General features: G+C 40.5%; 1 pseudogene; it reads left to right on the top strand.

Moving 5' to 3' along the window:
- The first annotated feature begins 294 nt into the window (after positions 1-294).
- Positions 295-10,470, top strand: LOC129081853 (protein N-terminal glutamine amidohydrolase-like; annotated as a pseudogene).
- The last annotated feature ends 9,577 nt before the right edge of the window (positions 10,471-20,047 follow it).

Below are 20,047 nucleotides of genomic sequence, written 5' to 3'. Positions count from 1 at the left end.
CCAGGCTCCGAGTGATCACTCAGAGTGATCACCTCCTTCTGTCATATTGAAGCACGAATGACATCATTGCCTCATCGTATGTAAACACTTTGTCATGTCCAGGTTCTATGGGTAAGTGGGTCCAGTTCATCTTCAGGCAATAGAGCAGTGCTATGTCTAGTTCAAGGCTATTTTCAAGGTCACAGATATTAACTATAGAATATGTATGACAAACAGAGTATTTGAGATTGGAGGCAAGTCCAAGACAGTCTTGGTAAGTTAGTAAGAATCTAACAGGTGATGTGAAACAGGTAAATGGCACAGAGCGGCATCATTGGGAAGGCTGTGTGGCACCGGGGCAAGAACGTGGACTTGGCTTTGGAAGACCTATGTGTGTGTATGTGCCTCATTCCTTGCAGGCCGTGTGACTTTCATGAAATTATTTACTCGTTGGGCTTGTTTTCCTCTCTGTAAAATAAGGATAATAGCACCTTTTATGCTGCAATTGCTATCACAACCAAACTCTCCTCATCTTTGATAATTGCCCTGTTGAATTACAGGCTTGATACGTCAGCCGTCAGGCTTGATGGATATTCCAAAGTGTCACCAGGTAAGTAGAATTTTGCTTTTCCTGATTTTACTAGAACAAGCAAGTTTTTATTCCCTTGAATTCAACAGCTGCCCAGCTTCCATCTCTCACACTTTTATTCCTATGGGATCACAAGAAGTGACTGAGAGCCTGGGGTTGCCACTTTGACATTTCATTTTCTTAAACCTTTGTTCCCTCATCTGTAAAGTGAGGATAATGATATTCACCCTTTAAGTTATTATGATGATAAATGAAATAATTTATGTAAAATGCTTGGTACAATTGGAACATAGTAAAAATCAAATAAAAGACGATCACTTCACTTAAATGGCAAATACAGCGTGGGTATTCTTGCAGCATTTTGGTAAATGCAAATGAAACTGATACACCTGTTCAGAATTGAATTTCACTTGGTGATTCTAAAAAAAAAAAAAAAAAAAAAAAAAAGACAAGTGACTCGACCTTCCACTTTTTATTTGATTAATCCTATACCAGCCATTGAGAAGGAAATTAAAAGATGGGTATCTTTTAACATTTAGTTAGAGGATGAATAATGACTAGCTTGACAGGTGGAATAATATTTTGCTGTTTTAGGCTGGTCTCAATTTAAGAACTGCCCCCAAAACGAGGACTTAATATTTATTAGACATAAAAATAAAAGGGAAAAAAAATGTTGCTGATGTAATGAGATACAATCATGAAATAATGAGTTGATAGTCTGCATGTGCCACAACAAAGCTTTGATCTTGACTTTTACATTATGTGACAAAAATTTTATCCTAATATTTAATAACAATAGATTATTTTCTTATTACACAAATTATTCAGATAGCTAAATCACTCGGTGACTCATCGCTGGCACTTCCTTCTTCCTCACTTATACATGGGTGATTCGATTATACAGGCACATTGTAGCTGAGCATAACTTAGCTTCATAATAGGCTTGCAGCTGAAAAAACACCCTGAGGACTGATCAGTTTTGTTCCTGAGTGAATTTACATACTCGTTTCCCTTCCGTGTCCTAAATACAAATCTAATCTTTAAAACAGGGCCTCCTCTCCTGTTGCCTGAGTTTGAATCTGATCTTCTGTGTTTTGTTTTTTTTTAATTTATTTATTTTTTTAATTAATTTATTTACTTTTTAAATACATTTGTCTCTGCCTTCCCCCCACCTCTTTCCCTTGCCCCCTCCCACCTTCCCTCCCTCAGCTCTTCCCCTTTGGTTTTGTCCATGAGTCCTTGCTATATGTTCCTTGACTTTCCCCTTCCCTTCCCTTTCCCTGCCCCCCCCCCTTCCCTCTTGTCTCTGTGTTTTTTTTTCCTCAGTATTTTTTCTGCCTTCCTACCATTGGGGACTCACAGTGGCGAGGGGTGTTAGAACAGGAAAGAACCTGAGAGACCTTCCAAACTCGACTCAGTTTTTAGATGTGAAAGCTGTGACCCAGGCAAGCAAACATTTCCGGGGGCTTCAGAGTAGATGTAGACCTTACGTCACGAGTCTCAGCGTCCTGTTCGTGGATTATTTCTCCCCCACTCAGCTACTTTCTATTTCTCTGACTCTAGATCTAATTTTTTGGTTCAGATGGATAAAAGCATGGTAAAATCAGATTGATCTAAAACATTGCGTTCCATCCTTTCCCTAGAACAAGCCTTGATGTGTGAGGAAACTGGTATTTCCAGGTTCTGCCCAGTGAGGTGTGGCAAATTGGCTGTGGATGTGCCATTGGAACTGGCTGTACTTGTCCCACCATATCTTTAGTATTGTGACTCTTGGAAGTTGAGTATAAATTTATCTCCAACTTTAGTGAATATTGACACTGAGAAATTATGGTTTTTTTTCTCCTTTTTCACTGCAATGTGATGTGGATGAAGCATTCCTTAGTGAATTGATAACACAGACATTCTGGAACCAAATTCAGGATTTTATTTATTCTAAATGGAGTTTTAGAAACTTAAAATACTGATTAATGATTTAGATACTCAAGACCCAAAACTCGCTATTGAACTTTAGTTGTGGGGAGCCATTCTGAATGCTAATTTGATATCCTGGGGGCTGTAAATATAGTGACAGTATATTTTGTGTTATTGAAACAGATGATGCTATTAAGCAAAAATAAAAATTAAACAAATTATCAAAAAAGGCAAATGTCAGGTGTATGAATGTAATATCAGAATAATAAGACAGACTCCAAAAATTATATGTTTTTATAGAGAAAAATAATACAATGGAGATTTGGATATACCAGAGGAACACTGCCTAGAAGTTGTAATTTCAGGGTATGTAATTGTGAACAAAGAAATAACCCCAAACCAAATGCACATTATTATGTATTAAGGAACAGCGCGAAGTGTGACGAATCTGATTTCTAGAAATCTAATGTAGATTGTATCACTTCCTTATTTCCGTAGTCTCTGCTCTAAAATTTCTCCTCCACCACTCTACTGAACCTGCTTTCAGGAAAGTCACCAATGAATTATACTTAGCCAAACTTCCTTCTTCCAGGGCTGTCTCTTGGTGCTGTCGTCTGCTTCCTGCTGGAAACTCTTCTGTTTAGCTTCCTAATGTTGTCATTGAATAGTTTTCTGCTGCTCTTCCCCATCCTTCACCCATACGTTAAATACTGAGGTCCAGCATCTCACCCTTGGCCTTTTCCTCTTTTAATGCTTCCAGCGATTGGAACATACAATATGGACCAAATCACAGGTGCCCGCAGCCGACATCGCTAATTGATCTTGGCAATTTTGTCTTATCCTCGAGGCTATCCTAGAATTCTCAAAAAAGCTTCAGACAGTTGCCAAGTGATCAGAGTTTGCACACGAGAAGACACTCTCACTCCCGTTCCATATATCCACCTTGGAAGGGTGCATCTGTATCATGACTATAAATTCCCAAAGTCCCAGGCTTATTTATCAGTTTCCGGTACCTCCCACAGTGCCTGGAGAACATGGCCTGGGTTGGATGAATATTTGAAGAACAAATGTTAACATGTTTGATTAGCTTATAGTATCTAAGCATGTTATGACATGTTTTGAGTGGTTGAATGCAATTAATATTCAAATAGTGGTCACAGAGAATATTCAAAATAGTGATAATTTACAATGAGGTACGTACATTTTGAGAAATTTTATTTCTGAACAAGAATTCTTTCTATACAAGACTGTATAACTATTTTCAAATGAGTAAACTTAAGATCTGTTTGGTAATTAGAAGAAGAAAACACCCAAGGGAACTGTGGAAGCTTATAACAGGGCTTTGAAGAAGTGGTAACAGGCTCGTTCTATAGGATATTTTCCTCAATGTTGTAAATTCCGATCCAGTGGCCAGTGAGAATAAAATGTATTCTCTATTGATTCCTAGTCAAAGTTAAATCAATAACATAATTTTGCACTGTACTTAGTAACCTTTTGAAAGAATTATAAATCTTCCATAATCAGGGTTATAGCCTGCTATTTTTCCCCTTAAAATTAATAAAGTAAATAAAGATCTAAAATGTTTATAACAAAGATACTTCCAATCAAACATGTTTATAGAAGTAAAATATAACGTTATAAACTTTGAGACTGATTACTCTCCTTCCTCATTGTCTTATTTTTAGATTGATCTATAGAGGAGGATTATTATACAATAAGGAAGTATTGTCCACTGAAGTAATATTGCCTAAACTTTATTTGTAGGCTACCTTTACCATTGTTTCTGTCATGTGTCACTTAGTAAGAGATACTTTCTGGGAAATGTGTTGTGAGGCGATCTTGTCACTGTATGAACATCACAGAGTGTACTTGCACAAACCTAGATGGTATAGCCTACTACACACCTAGGCTATATGGTATAGCCTATTGGGAAACTATAAACCTGTACAGCATGTTCCTGTAGTGAATATTGCAAGCATCTGTAGCATAGTGGTAAGTATTTATGCATCTAAACATATCTGATCATAGAAAAGGTATAGGGAAATATGGAATGAAAGGTAAAAAATTATACCTTTAGTGCCTTTAGGGGAACTTACCATGAATGGAGCTTCCCAAACTAGAAGCTGCTCTGAGTGAGTGAGTGGTGAGTGAATGTAAAGGCCTAAGACATTACTGTATACTACTGCAGACTTTATAAATACCGTTCATTGAGGCTATCCTAAATTCATTTTAAAAATAGGGTGGTGGTACGCGGTGACATCACTAGGCAATAGGGATTTTTTAGCTCCATTATATTCTTATGGGACTACGGCTATATATGCAGTCCTTTGTTGACCCAAGCATCATTGTGTGGCATCTGACTGCGTTCTTGCAGAAGCACAATAGTACCTACCATACAGTGTTAAGCAAATGTTAGCTGTTCTTGTATATTATCAAAGACGCTTGGTTGAAGCTGAGGGTGAAAAGATACATTTTTGAAGTTGTCAGGGCCAAAACGTGACCCACCAACTCACACTGCATTACACTTATGCACATTTAATTTTAGGGTGCGACCAGAAAGCGGCAACACAGAGGTGGAGTACAGTTGCTCAGGACTGGAGGGGCAGCCTGTATATAATGTATTCATTCTCCAGGGCAGGTGTTGGCAAACTCTTTCTGTAAAGGACTCCTTGGTAAATATGTGGAAATTTGTGGGTCATTTGGTTTCTGTTGCAATTACTCAACTCTGCCATTACACTGCAGAAGCCACCACACACAATACATACACAAATAGATGGGACTGTGTTCCAATGGAGTTTTATAAAAATAGGTGGTGTTCTGGATTTGTCCCATGGGTCATAGTTTGTAGACCTCCTACTCTCACGCTGTGGTTTTGGTGCTCAGTTTTATTAAATTTACCAATTCTTTTCTCATTTTATTGTTTTATCCTCTATGTATGTGTTTGCCATTGCTATGCCATTAATTTTTATTTTGCTCATTTTTCATTTGCACAGAACTTCACTTTGCTCTGATGCAGGTATGTTTCTTCCTGGACATTTTCTCCTTCTGACATTGCCTAGGTACTCCGTTGTTTTGCCTTCCTCCAAATTTGGGAGAGGGGGATTTTTGCAAGAATTTTCTGCATGTGTTTGACTCAAAATATTAAATTAATATTGTTTCTGGTAAGTGGGAATAGGAGTAGTAGATTCAGTCCCGCACCACCCCCTCCCCCACTTTTAGATGCCTCTTGCTAACGTTTATGGCATATGCTTAGACTGTTTCCTTGTTTGGTAACTGAGGGCCTTTTTCTTTTTCCTTTTCACATTTTTTTTTTTTTTTTTTTTTTTTGGCCTGTTTTGTCTGTTTGAGAGAGGTGTAGCAGAGCGGATAAGACCCAAGCTCTGGAGCTCCCATCAAGATGGCAGGTAGGGAAAGGCTGCGTTCACCTCTTCCCACAATCACATCAAAATGACAACTAAATTAGAGAACCACCACCCTTGAGAACCACCTGAAGACTAACCGAACAGAACTTATATAATCAAGGATATAAAGAAGAAGCCACATAGAGACCGGTGTGAGGGGCAGGGACAGGAAACGGGCTGGTCCCACACCTATGCGTGGTGGTTGAGAATCGGGAGGGATATCTCAGCTCTGGAGGTTCCCCTTGAGGAGCAAGGGGTCCCAGCCCCATACCAGGCTCCCCAGCCCAGACCACTAGTGCCAGGAAAAAGAATCCCCACAATACCTGTCTGAAAATCAGCAGGGATATTGTTAAGTGAGTTGGAGGGCTGGTGGAGTCCTGTACCTTCCTCTTAAACAGCCCACGCATGAGCTTACTTACTAATGGATTCACTTACCCTGAGTAAGTGCTGGGCAGCAGTTCAAAAAACAGCAGGGATGTAGGGGAGGGAATTGAACTGTCTGGCCTCAGGGCAGGGGTGGAGGAGCAGTTGTCTCCACTGTTTTGTTTCTTTATTAAGCTCTTCCCACACAGATAGCAGATAGGCACCATTGTTTCTTTGCTAAACCCTCTGCTAACCCAGCCTGTAGGCACAGGTGGGCATTAAATCTGAGTCTCAAATCAAACCCACATCGCCCTGGTGATTCCCTGAAAACTCACTCTACTTGGGCATAGGCCACAATCTCTTTCAGAGGCTGTTACAAGCAACTGGCCTATGCCCGTGCTATGGACTTCCCTTAAATGACTGAAAGGACCACAAACCCCAAACAAGAAGCCACTGGCCTCAGCATGACCTGGACCTCTTGCTAAGCAGCCCGGCCCAGCACTAGTGGCAGCCAGCCTCGGTTCACAGCATAGCATTTTCCAGGTGCCTCCAAGCCTAGCACAGGCAACCACCAGCCGCAGATCATTTTGTAACTACTAGCAAGTGGCCCTGAGACAGGTGTAGGCAATGGCTAAAATGGGCCCGCACTGGAGTCCCTCCTGATTAGCTCCACAAATGACACATGCAAAGATGTGGACTCAGCAGGCACCAGAACCTGCATACAGTGAATCCCGCTCTGGGGGGTCAGCCCCCACACAGTAGCTCATCTACTGTGGTCATGGCCAGTCCTCACAGCCAGTCAGGCTGAGGGTCAGTTCCCCCCACTCATGTGCCAACAGAAGTCAAGGTTTGACTACAATGGGTTGGCACACCCACCCACACAAGGGACACACCTGGAGCACCCAGCTCATGTGACCAAAGAGACTGTGCTGCTGCCCACAGGACACCTACCACATAAGGCCACCCTGCCAAGACTGGGAGATAGAGTAAATCTACCTAATCCATAGAAACAGACAGGGACGCAGTCCAAATGAGGAAACAAAGAAGTGTGTCCCAAATGAAAAACAAGACAAAACTCCAGAAAAATGTCTAAACAAAATGGAGACAAGCAATCTACCAGATACACAGTTCAAAACACTGGTTATAAAGATGCTCAATGAACTTAGAGGAGGAATAGATGAACTCAGTGAGAACTTCAATGAGGAGATAGTAAACATTAAAAAAATGACACAGATACCATAAAAAGAACCAGTCAATAGTGAAGAATAGAATAACTGAAATAAAGAATATATTAGATAGAATCAACATCAGATTAATTGAGTAGAGGACTGAGCCAGCAATTTGGAAAACAGGTAGCAGAAAACCCACAATCAGAACAGAAAGAAAAAAGAATAAAAAAAAAATGAGGATAGTTTAAGGGGAATCTAGGGCAGTATCAAACATAACAATATTTGCATCATAGGAGTTCCAGAAGAAGAGAAGGAGCAAGGGGTTGAAAACCTATTTGAGGAAAAAAATGACTGAAAACTTTCTTATCCTAGCAAAGGAAATAGACATACAAATCTAGGAAGTGCAGATTCCCAAACAAGATGAACCCAAAGAGGCCCACGCCAAGTTGCATCATAATTGAAATGCCAAAGATTAAATACAAAAAGGTAATCTTAAAATCAGCAAGAAAAAAAGCAGTTAAGTTATGTACAAGGGAGCTCCCATAAGACTGTCAGCTGATGTCTCAGCAAAAACATTTCAGGCCAGAGGGGACGGGTGTGAAATAGTCCAAGTGATGAAAAGCAAGGAACTATAAGCAGGATTACCCAGTAAGGCTATCATTTAGAATGGAAGGACAGATGAAGAGCTTCCCAGACAAGAAAAAGCTAAAGGAGTTCATCACTACCAAACCAGTATTACAAGAAATGATAGACCCAGAGGGTATTGTGCAAAGTGAAATAAGTCAGAGAGGAAAAGACAAATATCATATGATTTCATATTTGTGGAATAAAAAAATAGACAAACAAAACAGAAACAAATTCATAGGTACAAAGAACACACTGTTGATTGCCAAGTGGGAGGGGGTGGGTGGCTGCGTGAACAGGGTGAAGAGGTTAAGAAGTACAAACTGGAAGTTGCATAATAGGCATGAGAATATAAAGTACAGCATAAGGAATGTAGTCAATAATATTGTAATAACTGTATGGTTATGTATAGGTGTGTACTAGACTTATGGGGGGGGCTTCACTTCGTAAGTTATATAAATGTTTACTATGCTATACACCTGAAACTAATGTAATATTGAATGTCAACTGTGATTTTAGAAAAAGAGAAACTCAAGCTCTGGATTTAGGCTGCTTAGGATCAAGTTTCAGGTCTACCAATTACCAGCTGTGATCTGTGCTTCAGCTTTCACACCTGTAAAATGGGGATGACAATTATAGCGTTTTTCATTAAGATATATTATTAAATGAGTTAATAAGTGTAAAGACCTTAAAAGAATACCAGGATCATGTTAAGCACTGTTTACATTTTCAATATTGTTATATGTTTTTTATTTTTGTTTTCTCTAATATTGAGATAGGCTATTTCGCTCCTTGGTTCACTCTGCCATTTTGACCTTTGCTATAATATTTTTGAGGTTCTAAAGTCATTCTTCCTTAGACATTAAACCTAAAAAGCAGCTAACAAATTGTATCACGATCACTTATGGACAGTAGAAGAAGCAGAAAGAAAAAAGGGCATATAATATATTTAAAAGAGAGAAGTAAATGTAAAGCGTTAGCCTTACTGCTCTGTTTATAAATGTAATCAATCCATTTCCATTCACATGCTGGCTTGATTCATTCTTTTGGCCTAGCACATATGTGTCTTGACTGACTTCAGTGTATACACCTTCTGCTTCATTTTGTCCATTTGTCTATGCTATTCTCTTAAGATCCCCTCTCCTGACCTTGTCTTTTGGCCTCAAATGCCTTTCCTCAACGGTCGCCACCTGGAATGATGTCAGGTACACTCTTTCTGTTGTTTTTCATGTAAAGGAAGTATTCCTGGCTCTAAATGGCAGAGAAATTGGTTATTTCTTGCATGTGTTTTCCCCAAAGTTTAGGTACAAATGTGGTCTTTCATTTAATTTGATTGTGGAGTTTAGTGTGAAAGGATACTATCAAAGTCAGGGACATTGGCTCAGAAATTTCTTGACATAAAAATTAATAGAACTTTTTCATTAGGTTGCATTAGGAACTTGGGATTTTTGGATAAGTCTGATTTTACATGGATTTTTTATAAATTCCTACCCACATGACCTCTTACAGGATGAGTTTTTTAAATCTTGAAATAAAATTGTAGCAAAATGGAAACGAGCAATTCTGTTTTACTAAAAGCAGCATTGCTGAATGGGATGTACAGTTAAGTTTGTATTTCTTTGTAAAATGAATATCAACTAGAAATCCATTTTATCCCAGCCTTCTATGAAAATATTTCTTGACTCAGCCCCGAGAACCCAAGTGGATTGCTGTACTCCACCTCTTCCCCAAAGCCACCGGTGGGGCTGGTCCAGTCCTTCACCTCAGGCCCATGCCCTGGTCCAAGCCACCATGGAGGGCTACCCACTATTACCCGCTACCAGCTGACCAGCCCCCCATGGGACACCTGTGTCTACAGCAGCTGCTACTATGAAGAAAATATTGGGAAGCTCTGTGAATACATCAACAACTATGACCAGTATCCTTTAGAAGAATGTCACTTCTGTCTTCATGTCTACTGAGAGGAAGATGACTCCTATCTGGAAACAGCAGGCAAGCTCTGGGGATGGACCTGTCATGTGGGATTATCGTGTTGTCTTGCTTCATGTTTTAAGTGGAGGACAGCTTCATTATGGTCTCAACACTGTCCTGCCATTTTCTTGTCCCTTTGACGTTGATGTGGAGGATGCTTTTAAGTCTGATGAGGATGTCCATCCACTGTTTAGAAGAAAATTTAGTTTCGGTGCAGATTGTTATTTGAAGAACTGCTTCTGGCAGACCTCACCTAAAAGATTCCAGTGGACACTAGAGAGAGCTTCCTCCATCATATCTCTGCGTTGAAACTGGAGATTCCAAAGTGAACCTGAATGATTCTATCAGTACGGACCCTGAGGTAGGGTGGGGAGCGGTCTACTCACATCTGAATTGTACATCATTTTGCCAGTCAACACTACTGAATTTGACATCTGGGTGTAAAACCATGGAGAAGTTCTAGGACATGAACAGTAAACTTTATGGTACATTTGGTTTGGAATTATGTTTTCCTCTTTTAATTCAATTCAGTTGAAATGTGAGGGAATAGAAAAATAAATATGAACTTTTTTTGTTTTGCTATGTCAGGCTGCAACTTGATGTATTGTATGTTTGCCCAGATATTCCTTGGTTAAAACATGTGATGACTTATGCCAGGAGGTGCTTTTATTGTGATAGATGTGTGTGGACTTTGCGTTTGTACAGCAAGTTTCATTTTTCTCCAGCTGTATTGTAAGCTCCTGGAGGGCAAGGCTGTGCCTCGTTGCTCAGCGAATCTCTAATACCCACCAAAGGTGGCCATGTTTACCAGTGAGTGTGGATCTCGTGGGCTAAATCAGCAATAAGTATTAAGTTCTTTAATAAGATTGTAGCCCTCTCAGGCTTGAGTGTTATTTGGCTTGTTTGCATATGCTTAAAAAAATTAAATTAAAGTTAAAAAGAAAAGAAAAAATTTCTCAAAAGTGTACACCTACTCTCCTACCTTAATACTGAGCATGAACACATTAACTTGACTCAGTCTGACCCTAGGACCTAACCCGTAAGTCAGAGAACATCATTGATTACTGTTTGTTTTTGTTTCTGTTTTCTCCTAAAAATAGATTTTTTAATGAAAGAAAATTTGTTTTGTGAGTGTTGATTAATTGAGGGTTTGATATTTTTCTCTTGCTCTTGTTTCTGTGCTACCACAGAATGAGGTGTGACCATAATATTTGGTCCCTCTGAGTCACTGTGGCTCATGAGGTCAGTTACATAAGCCAAAGTCTCACATTTCAATTTTCTGTGCAGCCAGTCTGCATGAGAACCAAATGATGAAGGAAGTCTTTTAGTTATGTCTACTTCTAGCATATTTGTATGAATATGACAAACATGGAGAGTCTGGTGGTTTGCTTCTTTAAACAAATTAGGCAACATTTCAAGTATTCAGCACAATTTTGAAAATAACATAATGGACTTTCTCAGGTTACTATGATCCAGATTTAACACAGGATTTGAAGACTTTAAAATCTTTAAAAAATTAATATAAGAGGTGAAGGTGCCTCCCTCCTTTTAATACTCCTCCGTCCCCTCTCTCCTTAAATGAGCATTGTTCTGAAGATGGTGTGTTCTTCACGTATCTATTTCTGTGTAAAATCATCCCAAGCACCTAGTGACTTAAAATAACAGGTAAATATTATTGCTCATGAGTGCACAGGTCTGCTGGGTGGTTCTACTGATAGGAGGTAGGCTGGGCTGAGCTTAGCTGGATTTGTTAATATGTCTATGGTAAATTTGCAGGTCCTATCGGTGTTGGCTAGTGTTAGTATGAGCTGAATCATGTGTCTCGTGGTTTGCTGATTGCAGTCTGGGGCAATGGGGTTGACTGAGCCATGGGTTGCTTATCACTCAACAGACTAGCCCGGGCTTACTCTCAGGGCAGCAGAGAGGTTCTAGAGGGAGAACAGAATGGAAGTGTATAGGATCTGTGACAAAACATTGCTCCCACTGTATTCTGTCGGTGAGAATGAATGTCACAGACACCAGACTCAGGGATGGGAAAACAGACTTTGCTTCGTGGTAGAAGGAATGGTGAAGTCATGTTGTAAGGGAGTGGATTTCTAAGAGGGGAGGAAAATGGTGGCCACTTCTGTCATCCTCTGCAAAGCATATGTATTTTTTCATGTATGTGTCTTACATTTTTAGTAGATATGCTTACACTTACAGATGTAATTTTGTATTACTTAATAATTAGCATAGTTACTATCCTATTTAATATATGTCGTTGTATGTTGTTTTTTATAAAAACTCACAAGTATGTTTTTAAAATGTACTGTTATGATGAATTTAATGATAGTCTATAACACATATGATATTACAACTTAATATACATTTTATTGTTGATTGATGCTTAAATTATTTCTCACTATTTTTTGCAATCAAAAGCAAAGCTGCAATGAACATACTTGTACATGATTTTATGTGCATATATCAGAGCTTTTCTAGGTACATTTCTAAAAATGGACCTCCTGGGTTGTACAATACATACATTTTCAGCTTTATTGGATTTTGCCAAATTGTTCTCCAAAGTAGTTAGTACCAGTGCACAAACCCAATCAGAATATATAAGAGCTTCATTTCCACTACATCCTTATGAATTGCACTTTGTATTATCAGAGTTATTTTTACTTTTGTGGAGCCATTTGGAGACTATCATCATTTTAATTGCATATTCATTTAGTAAGGTTGAACATATTTCATATGTATACTGGCCAGATAAATTTCCTCTTTTGTGAATTAATTGACTATTCATTTAGTTCATTTATTTCAACATTTAAATTTTATTTTAAACATTAAAAGTGTTTCCATTGAGTTGTCTTTTTAAAATTAGTGGTAGTTAAAAATAAATATAAATGCTACAAACCAGTCCTTTTTTCAAACATATGTATCATCTTTTAGATTGTGGCATTTCTTTTAACTTGGTTGATTGTGTCTTCTGTTATACAGATTTATTCTAATATTAATGTAGTCAATTATTTCAGCATTTTCCTTTATTGTGGTACATTTTTTTGTGTTGTTTATGAAAACTTTTCCTACCAAGATGTCCAATATATTTTCTCTTAAGGTTTGAAAGTTTTTCTTTCTTTTTTTTTTTTAAATTTAGTTCCTTAATCACTGTAGAATCTAGTTTGTGTATGATGTAAAATAGGGTTCTACAACAATTTTATCTTTTTCCAAATAGAAATTCAATTTAAGTGATTTGTGATGCTAACATGTCATATCCCAAGTTCCTGTATAGAATATGAGTTTATTTCTGGGCCCGTTGTTCTCTTTGAATGGTCCCATTTTTCCATGTCTTTACCATTGCTATACTCTTTTAATGACTGCAGCTTTATAATGAGTTTCACATCTGTTAGGGGTTACATCCTTCTTCATTCTCCTTCAAAATTATGGTGGCTCTTTTTTGACCTTTGCTTTTTCTTACTGAACTTAGGAGCAGCTTTGTTAAGATAGAAGGGGAAGAATATCATGCAAGAAGAAAAAGTAGAACAAGGTATGGGGGACAAATGAGAGTGCAGGGGCAAATTTATGGTATTAAATAGGGTGATGAAAGTAGATCTTATTGAGACCTAGGATTGAGGGAAGACTTATCAGAGATAAGGAAACTAATCAAACAGTTTTCTGGGAAGTATCTTGTAGGCAGAAGGAACAGTCTGTGCTAAGATCCTGAGCAGGATGTGTTTGAAGAAGTGCAAGGAGGTCCAGTGAGGCTGAAACAGAGTATACACGGGGGACAGTTGAGGTGGGATAAGCACTGGATTTTGTTCTCCGTGAGATGAGCAGTCCTTGCCAGGCTTGAGTTGTACCATGGTCTGACGGGTTTTAAAAGAATCACTCTGGCTGTTCCTGTTGAGAACAGAAGGTAGGGAGTAACTGTACAAACAGGAAACCAGTACTGGGGTTACTGCAATAATCCAAGTGAGAGATGTGGTTGCTTAGACCCAGGTGGGAGCCGTGTAAGTATGAGAAGTAGCTGCGTTCCAGATCTGTTTTACAGGTGGAGTCACAGGATGTCTGGATGAATTGGATGGTGGCTGTGAAGAACGAGAGGACTCAAGGATGACCCCAGGGGTTTTGGCGTGGGCGACCGGAATAAAGAGCTGCTATTAACCGGTTAGGAAAGACCGTGGGAAGAGCAGTTTTAGGGGGAGATCAAAACTCGGTTTGGGGCATGCCATTTGAGATGCCTACGGACAACTAAGAGGAGATGAGTCTGAAGTTTAGAGGAGATGTTGAGGGTGCAGGTGCAGAATATGCCTCATCCTTAAAGTGTGGTCGCCAGGTGAGCTCATCAAGAACTGAGTATAGAGAGAAGTGGTCCAAAGACTAAGCTCCTTGCTAAGAAGTCAAAGAAATGTACATGAGGGACTTTTTTGGGCTGATGGAAATGTTCTAAAATTAGGTTCTAGTGTGGTTGTATGACTCTGTAAATGTACTAAAAATCAATTACACACTTAAAACATGAAATTGATGGTTTGTAGATTGTGCCTGAATTTAACACCCTTAGCTGTTAAAAAAAAAAAATTTAAAAGGAGTCCAAGAGATGAGGAAGAACTAAATTAAGGATATTTGAGGAGAAGTGACCAGTATTAGGGGAAAAAAAATTAGAAACCATGGGGTTGTGGGAAAAACTCAGTATAATTTTCATTCTCTTTGTTCTTCTTTGTAGCCTTTATCTGCTACATTTTTCATCGCTAGAAACTGGATTGAAAAAAATAAAAATTCTGTTACTTGCATTTGCTTCAATTTGTTCTTAATGCAGGTTACCATCCTTGTGCTGCCAGCTTCTTTCTTTTTTTTGGAGTCAGTAAAAAACTGAAGTGTTGCTGACAACATTCTCTCTTACTAAAAAGACTGATAAAAAATACCAGAGAAAAGGGGCAACGAAAGGGAAAAGGTTGCTGCTCTGTACCTGTCCCTCCTGCGGCTGCAGCAACAGGAACAAAGGCTCTGCGCCACGGTGAGCTCCTGCGGGCACTGGAACCACAGTGGGGGGCGCAGTCATCTGGACAAGCCCCCCAGCCCTGGGCACCCTCTCTCCTGGTGGGTGTCTTCTCCAGTCGAGAAGTGAAGTTTACAATAGTTTAAAATGATATTCAACAGATGTAGAAAATCCTGTGGTGAAGGCTCTCCCTGCTTTACATGGCGCCCAAGACACAGAGGTCACACTTTGTGACAATAGTAACTGATAGAGCGAGAGGCAGTAGCCGATGCTTATCTTCTAATGGAAGTGCTCTGGTAGCAGCACAGGGTTTGAGGCACCACCCTCCGGAAGCCTTCACTTCAAAGGGCGTGGTGTGTTGCAAGATGCATGAAGTCACTTTTCGAGGTATACTTAGAAAGGGAGGATTAAAGAGAAGCAAACACAATTCCCAGGATCAGAAGAATTACTTGTGCACAAGCACTTATTTTAATTGCTCTTTTCTCTCCATGCTGAGAAATGATGGAATAACATGAGGCCCAAATAAGGAAACTCAGGGTTGAACTCAGCACATTGAAACAAAGTTTAACAGGTGAGGACGTGATATATCAAGGGTGGCAAGTAAGTCAGAACAAACTTAATGCCAACTTCCTCTATCTCTTACTAGAGAACATGAGTCAATATGTTTCTTGAGGATGAAAATGAATGAGCTAAAGATTCAGAGCAGGAACTGAATAAAATACCCATATTTTTATAGATTAACGTTTGCAGCATTTCACTTTCACTACTGCACTCACATGAAAGCTAACATTTATTTTAGCACGTCTCATCCAAGAAGCTCAAAACTAATATATGAGGATTATTTTGGTTAGAAACATATTTCTTGTTTCTTCTAATAAGCAATGGTCTATTTCACACGTAGCTAATTTGAATGGATCGCTAGTGAAGAGGACCTGCCACCCGGAGGGGTAGGGCAGGTGGCCGGTCCACTGGCTTCCCAGGCCGGCCTGCCTGGCTGGGCGGCCTGCCTGGCTGGGTGGCAGGAAGGAGTAGGAGGGTTTAACCGCAGCGTCTCTGATGGATGGTGATAGTTGAAGAGCTCCGCTTCCCTTTGATGGGCCGTGGCTTTGTTCCTGTTGCTGCAGCCGCAGGAGGGAAAGAAACAGAGCAGCATCTCAGGGACCAGCACAGACCAGCAGCTTTGTTTCCTGGGGAAGTAGCCTGTCCAGTGGTACTGGGCCAGCAGGTGAATTTCTTCTCTATGTCAAGCCATAGGGACAAGAAACGGACCCTCCTGCTGTGCAGGCTGCCCCTGACCGTGGTGGGTCGCCTGAGACCGTTGGTAGGATCAGGCAGCATGGAGTGGCCTCGTGCCTGGGGGTAGTGATTTGCTCATCCACCCATTTAAAACGTGTTGCTGAGTGTCATCTATGTGCCAAGAATGGTGGTGGGAGCTAAAATACAAGAAAGAACCAAGTAGACACGGGTCCTGCCTCCATTAATTTAACAAACCAACATGTAATTAGAACTTGTGCCAAGTGCTCTGCAAGGAAGGCGCAGGAGTGTGAATAATGGCGCATAATGGGGCGGGAGGGGCGGTCGCCTAGGGAACAGCCAGGGGTGTCAGAGGGAAGAGAAAGGGAGCAGCCAGGTGGCCTTGTGGCCCGCAGACGTTGCCCAGTTTTCCAGGAGGTTAGAGCTCGGCCCTGCACTCTAACTAGGAGGTTAGAGTGCAAGAGGTGGGGCGGCTTTGGGGGTGGGAGCTCCCCTGGGTCAGCTGCAGGGGGAGCCGATGCGTAGATGGGAGGAGGCACTGCTGGCCCGGCCCTGTCCCCACGGGGAGGGAGGGTTACTTTTATGAACAATTGTAAAAATAGTTATATGCTTATTTGGGGGGAAAAAACCCTAAAACCTTTAAAGCAATACATAAACATGCATAAAGCCAGAAATAGTAAAAATTTTTGAGGACTTGCTGACACTGTTTCAAAGATTAACAGGTGTTAATTCATTTAATCCTCATGACTAGGGCCACAGATGCCGCTTCCCTCTCCGCCCTCCAACAAGGCAGAAGCGACTTGTCCCACACAGAGGGTAGAAGTGGGAGTTGACATTGGAACTCAGCAGTTTGTATTGGTAACAATGACACCATAGTTGCATGTCCTCTTGTCCCTTCCTGTATCCCAAATAAGAAATGTGTTAAAAATACAGGTTTCTGGGCCTTACTCCAGAACTACTGAATCCAAATCTTTGGATATGAGTCCGAGGAATCTGTATTTTTAACTTGCTCCCTAGTAGTTTTTCTCTACGTATTTTATAGACCAGAATCAGAAAATAAAAGGTAATAGAAGTTAAAAAACTTCTTCACTAAGGGTAGTAAAGCCTTATAAATTGAGTGACTGGATACTAAGTAAACTCAGCGGTCATGTGGAAGGTGTCTGTGGATGTACAATGTTGTGGGTGTTGTATGTAACTATATATATATATATACATGTGAGAATGCACATGCATACATCCATCTGGCTCAGGACCAGGTGACAGATGAAGACATAAACACTCTGTAGACAGATTAGATCTGAAATGCACACACAGCTACCTGTGGCCAGACAGATTTTCGGTCAGAATTGCAATGGCATCTGTATGGTTAGAAAAAAGTTCATTGTTTGGAATATCTGTAATTAATTGAGATAATTGGAGCTAACTGTGTAATAAATTTGGTTTATTCATTTGCCTAGCATGTGATTTTAAAAAAGGACTAACTTATCTGTTTTGCCTAAAGTCACAGGTGAAGAACATCACTCAGGAATAGAAGAAATTCCTGATCCATTTGAGGTCTGTAACAGGCCAGGCAGCGATGGCTACGTGGTGACGCCTGGCAGGCCCTGTGGAGGATCGTACAGGGACAGTCACAGCCTGGCCTTGAGAGATGCAGAGGCTGCTTCTCTTCTGTGCCTTACAGTGGGTCCAGGATCTTGGGCTCAATTTTGCACATTCAAGTAATCCATTGCATTGATTGACCTTAAGGTGACCTCCTGAGGCAATGATTGAGAGTCCAGATAGAATTGAGTCCCAATGTCTCTCTCCCAGGACAGTGTTGGGTAAACAGATACATTCTTATTCTTGAGCTGTATCTTCTTCAGCTCCATATAACCCGCCATCCTTCAGCTGGCCAGTTTGTGTTTGCCATTACAACAACCGAATGCTGTCTTCTTGGCTCTGTTAAGGCGATTTTTAATGGTCAGAAAAGAAATGGGCGATAACACGAAATCATTTTTTTTAAGGAAAAGGAATTAAAATGTAATGAATGAGAAAGACCCCAAAAAGACATCCTCCATATTCATGACTGCTTTACTTTTTGTTCCTCATTTAATTCTGTGTGTTTTTGTTAAGATTTTCTTAACATTGTCTTTTTCACTTCAACTCCCCCTCCCCTTTTTGCACCTTTCTTTCCAATTTTAATTGACTTTCATTTTTACTTATGCCTTTGGGCGGTGGACCTCAATTGAGATATTTCTCTATTATTATTTGGATATTGTACTGTGCTTTCATCTATGTCTTATACTCTCATACTTTCTCTCTTAGTTTTTGTAATTTGTTTCAAATTTTTTTGACATCTCTGACCATTCGTTCTCTTAGCCACTCTCTGTCCTTCTGACGTTTTGAGTTACCGCTTGTGACTTCGCCCCCATGGGTCCCTCCTGCCTCCTCTGCGGGCAGCTGCGGTAGCACAGGCTTTCATGACGGACTCGGGGAATTAAGCAGTGCTTGGGTGGCGCTCTCCGATGGACAGTGGCCGTCTCATGCAGTTCTCATGTTCCTAAGATGCAGGGTGACGCTGTAATTTTCCAACATTTTATTGACAGATACATTGAAGTGATAGAGCTTAAATAGCTCTCCCAGGAACGAACAATGAGTCAATGATAAATATTTTGCCAACTATCCACCCATTAAAAGTTGGTACATTGACAATATTCTTCGTCTATAATACATCTCAGGTAAATATAACAAATAGTCTTCTAAACACAAATGACAATTTTGTGAAGATCCTTATAGAGGCCTTCGGGAAGGTTCCCCGTCCTCCTGCCCACGAGCTCCCAGAAGCACCCTCTTTTCCTCAGCAGGTTCAGATGTTCAGCCCAACTGCTCTCCAGCCCAAATGCCTTCCTAAGCTGAGATCCTATGACCTACTTTGTCCTCCCCTTTAATAAAACAAGCATCAGATGTTTGAGTTGCCCAAAAATTAATGAGCACTTAATTTGTCCCTGCAAACTTCACTGAAGGTCTCTATCAGCATCTCCAGTTTACGCATGTTTGATACCATATGTGTCAGGCCAGTATCAAGCCCTGGAACTATTATTCCTTGATTCTCCCTGTTCAGCTTTTTTTAATTATTAAATATTTCATTGTTGTTCTGTTACAGTTGTCCCAATTTTCCTCCTTTGCTCTCCCCTGCCCATCCCCCCGCCCCAACTCCCACAGTCATTTGCCACCCTGTTCTCCATGTCCATGGGTCATTCATACACGTTCCTTAACTAGCCCCTCCCCCTTCTTTCCCTTAGCCCCCTCCTCCCTCCCCCCCAGAAAATGGCTTTCAGTTAATGTGTTCTTAGTTCAGATACCTTGGCTGTTTTGATGGTGAAATCAGTATGTTTATACCTGGCCATTGGGCATTTCTGTGTGCCGAGATGGGAGTGTTGCCTAAGGGTTGGACAAGGCCTTCTCTCCAGCCGTCTCTGGGTGGTTCAGTTTTCTGCCCTTTCACTTGCTGCCTCTGTTTCTGCTACGTGCCAGTGGAAGTTGTTTTATAAACTTAAAATAGCCTCCCCCGTTTATTATCATTCTTCTGTTACCCAAGCCCTCTGCTTCCTTTATTCTTTCTTCTGCTCTTAGCAAATTGCTGTATTTGCTGAAGGATGGAGAAGTCCCACAATGGTGTGTGTGTGTGCACGCGCACGCACGTGTGTGTGTGTGTGTATGTGTGTGTCCGAGAGAGAGAGAGAGAGAGAGAGAGACATTAATTGGAAACACAGCAGCAGAATGGAGGGAAGTGAGAACTTTGTTTTTCTCTAATTAAAAACAAAACAGA

Source organism: Pteronotus mesoamericanus, unplaced genomic scaffold (assembly GCF_021234165.1).
Source record: "Pteronotus mesoamericanus isolate MK-2021 breed Mesoamerican mustached bat unplaced genomic scaffold, CSHL_Meso_final scaffold_1186, whole genome shotgun sequence".
Lineage (NCBI taxonomy): Eukaryota > Metazoa > Chordata > Mammalia > Chiroptera > Mormoopidae > Pteronotus > Pteronotus mesoamericanus.
Note: the sequence above shows the minus strand (reverse complement) of the source record. Positions and strands in the feature narration are given on the sequence as shown.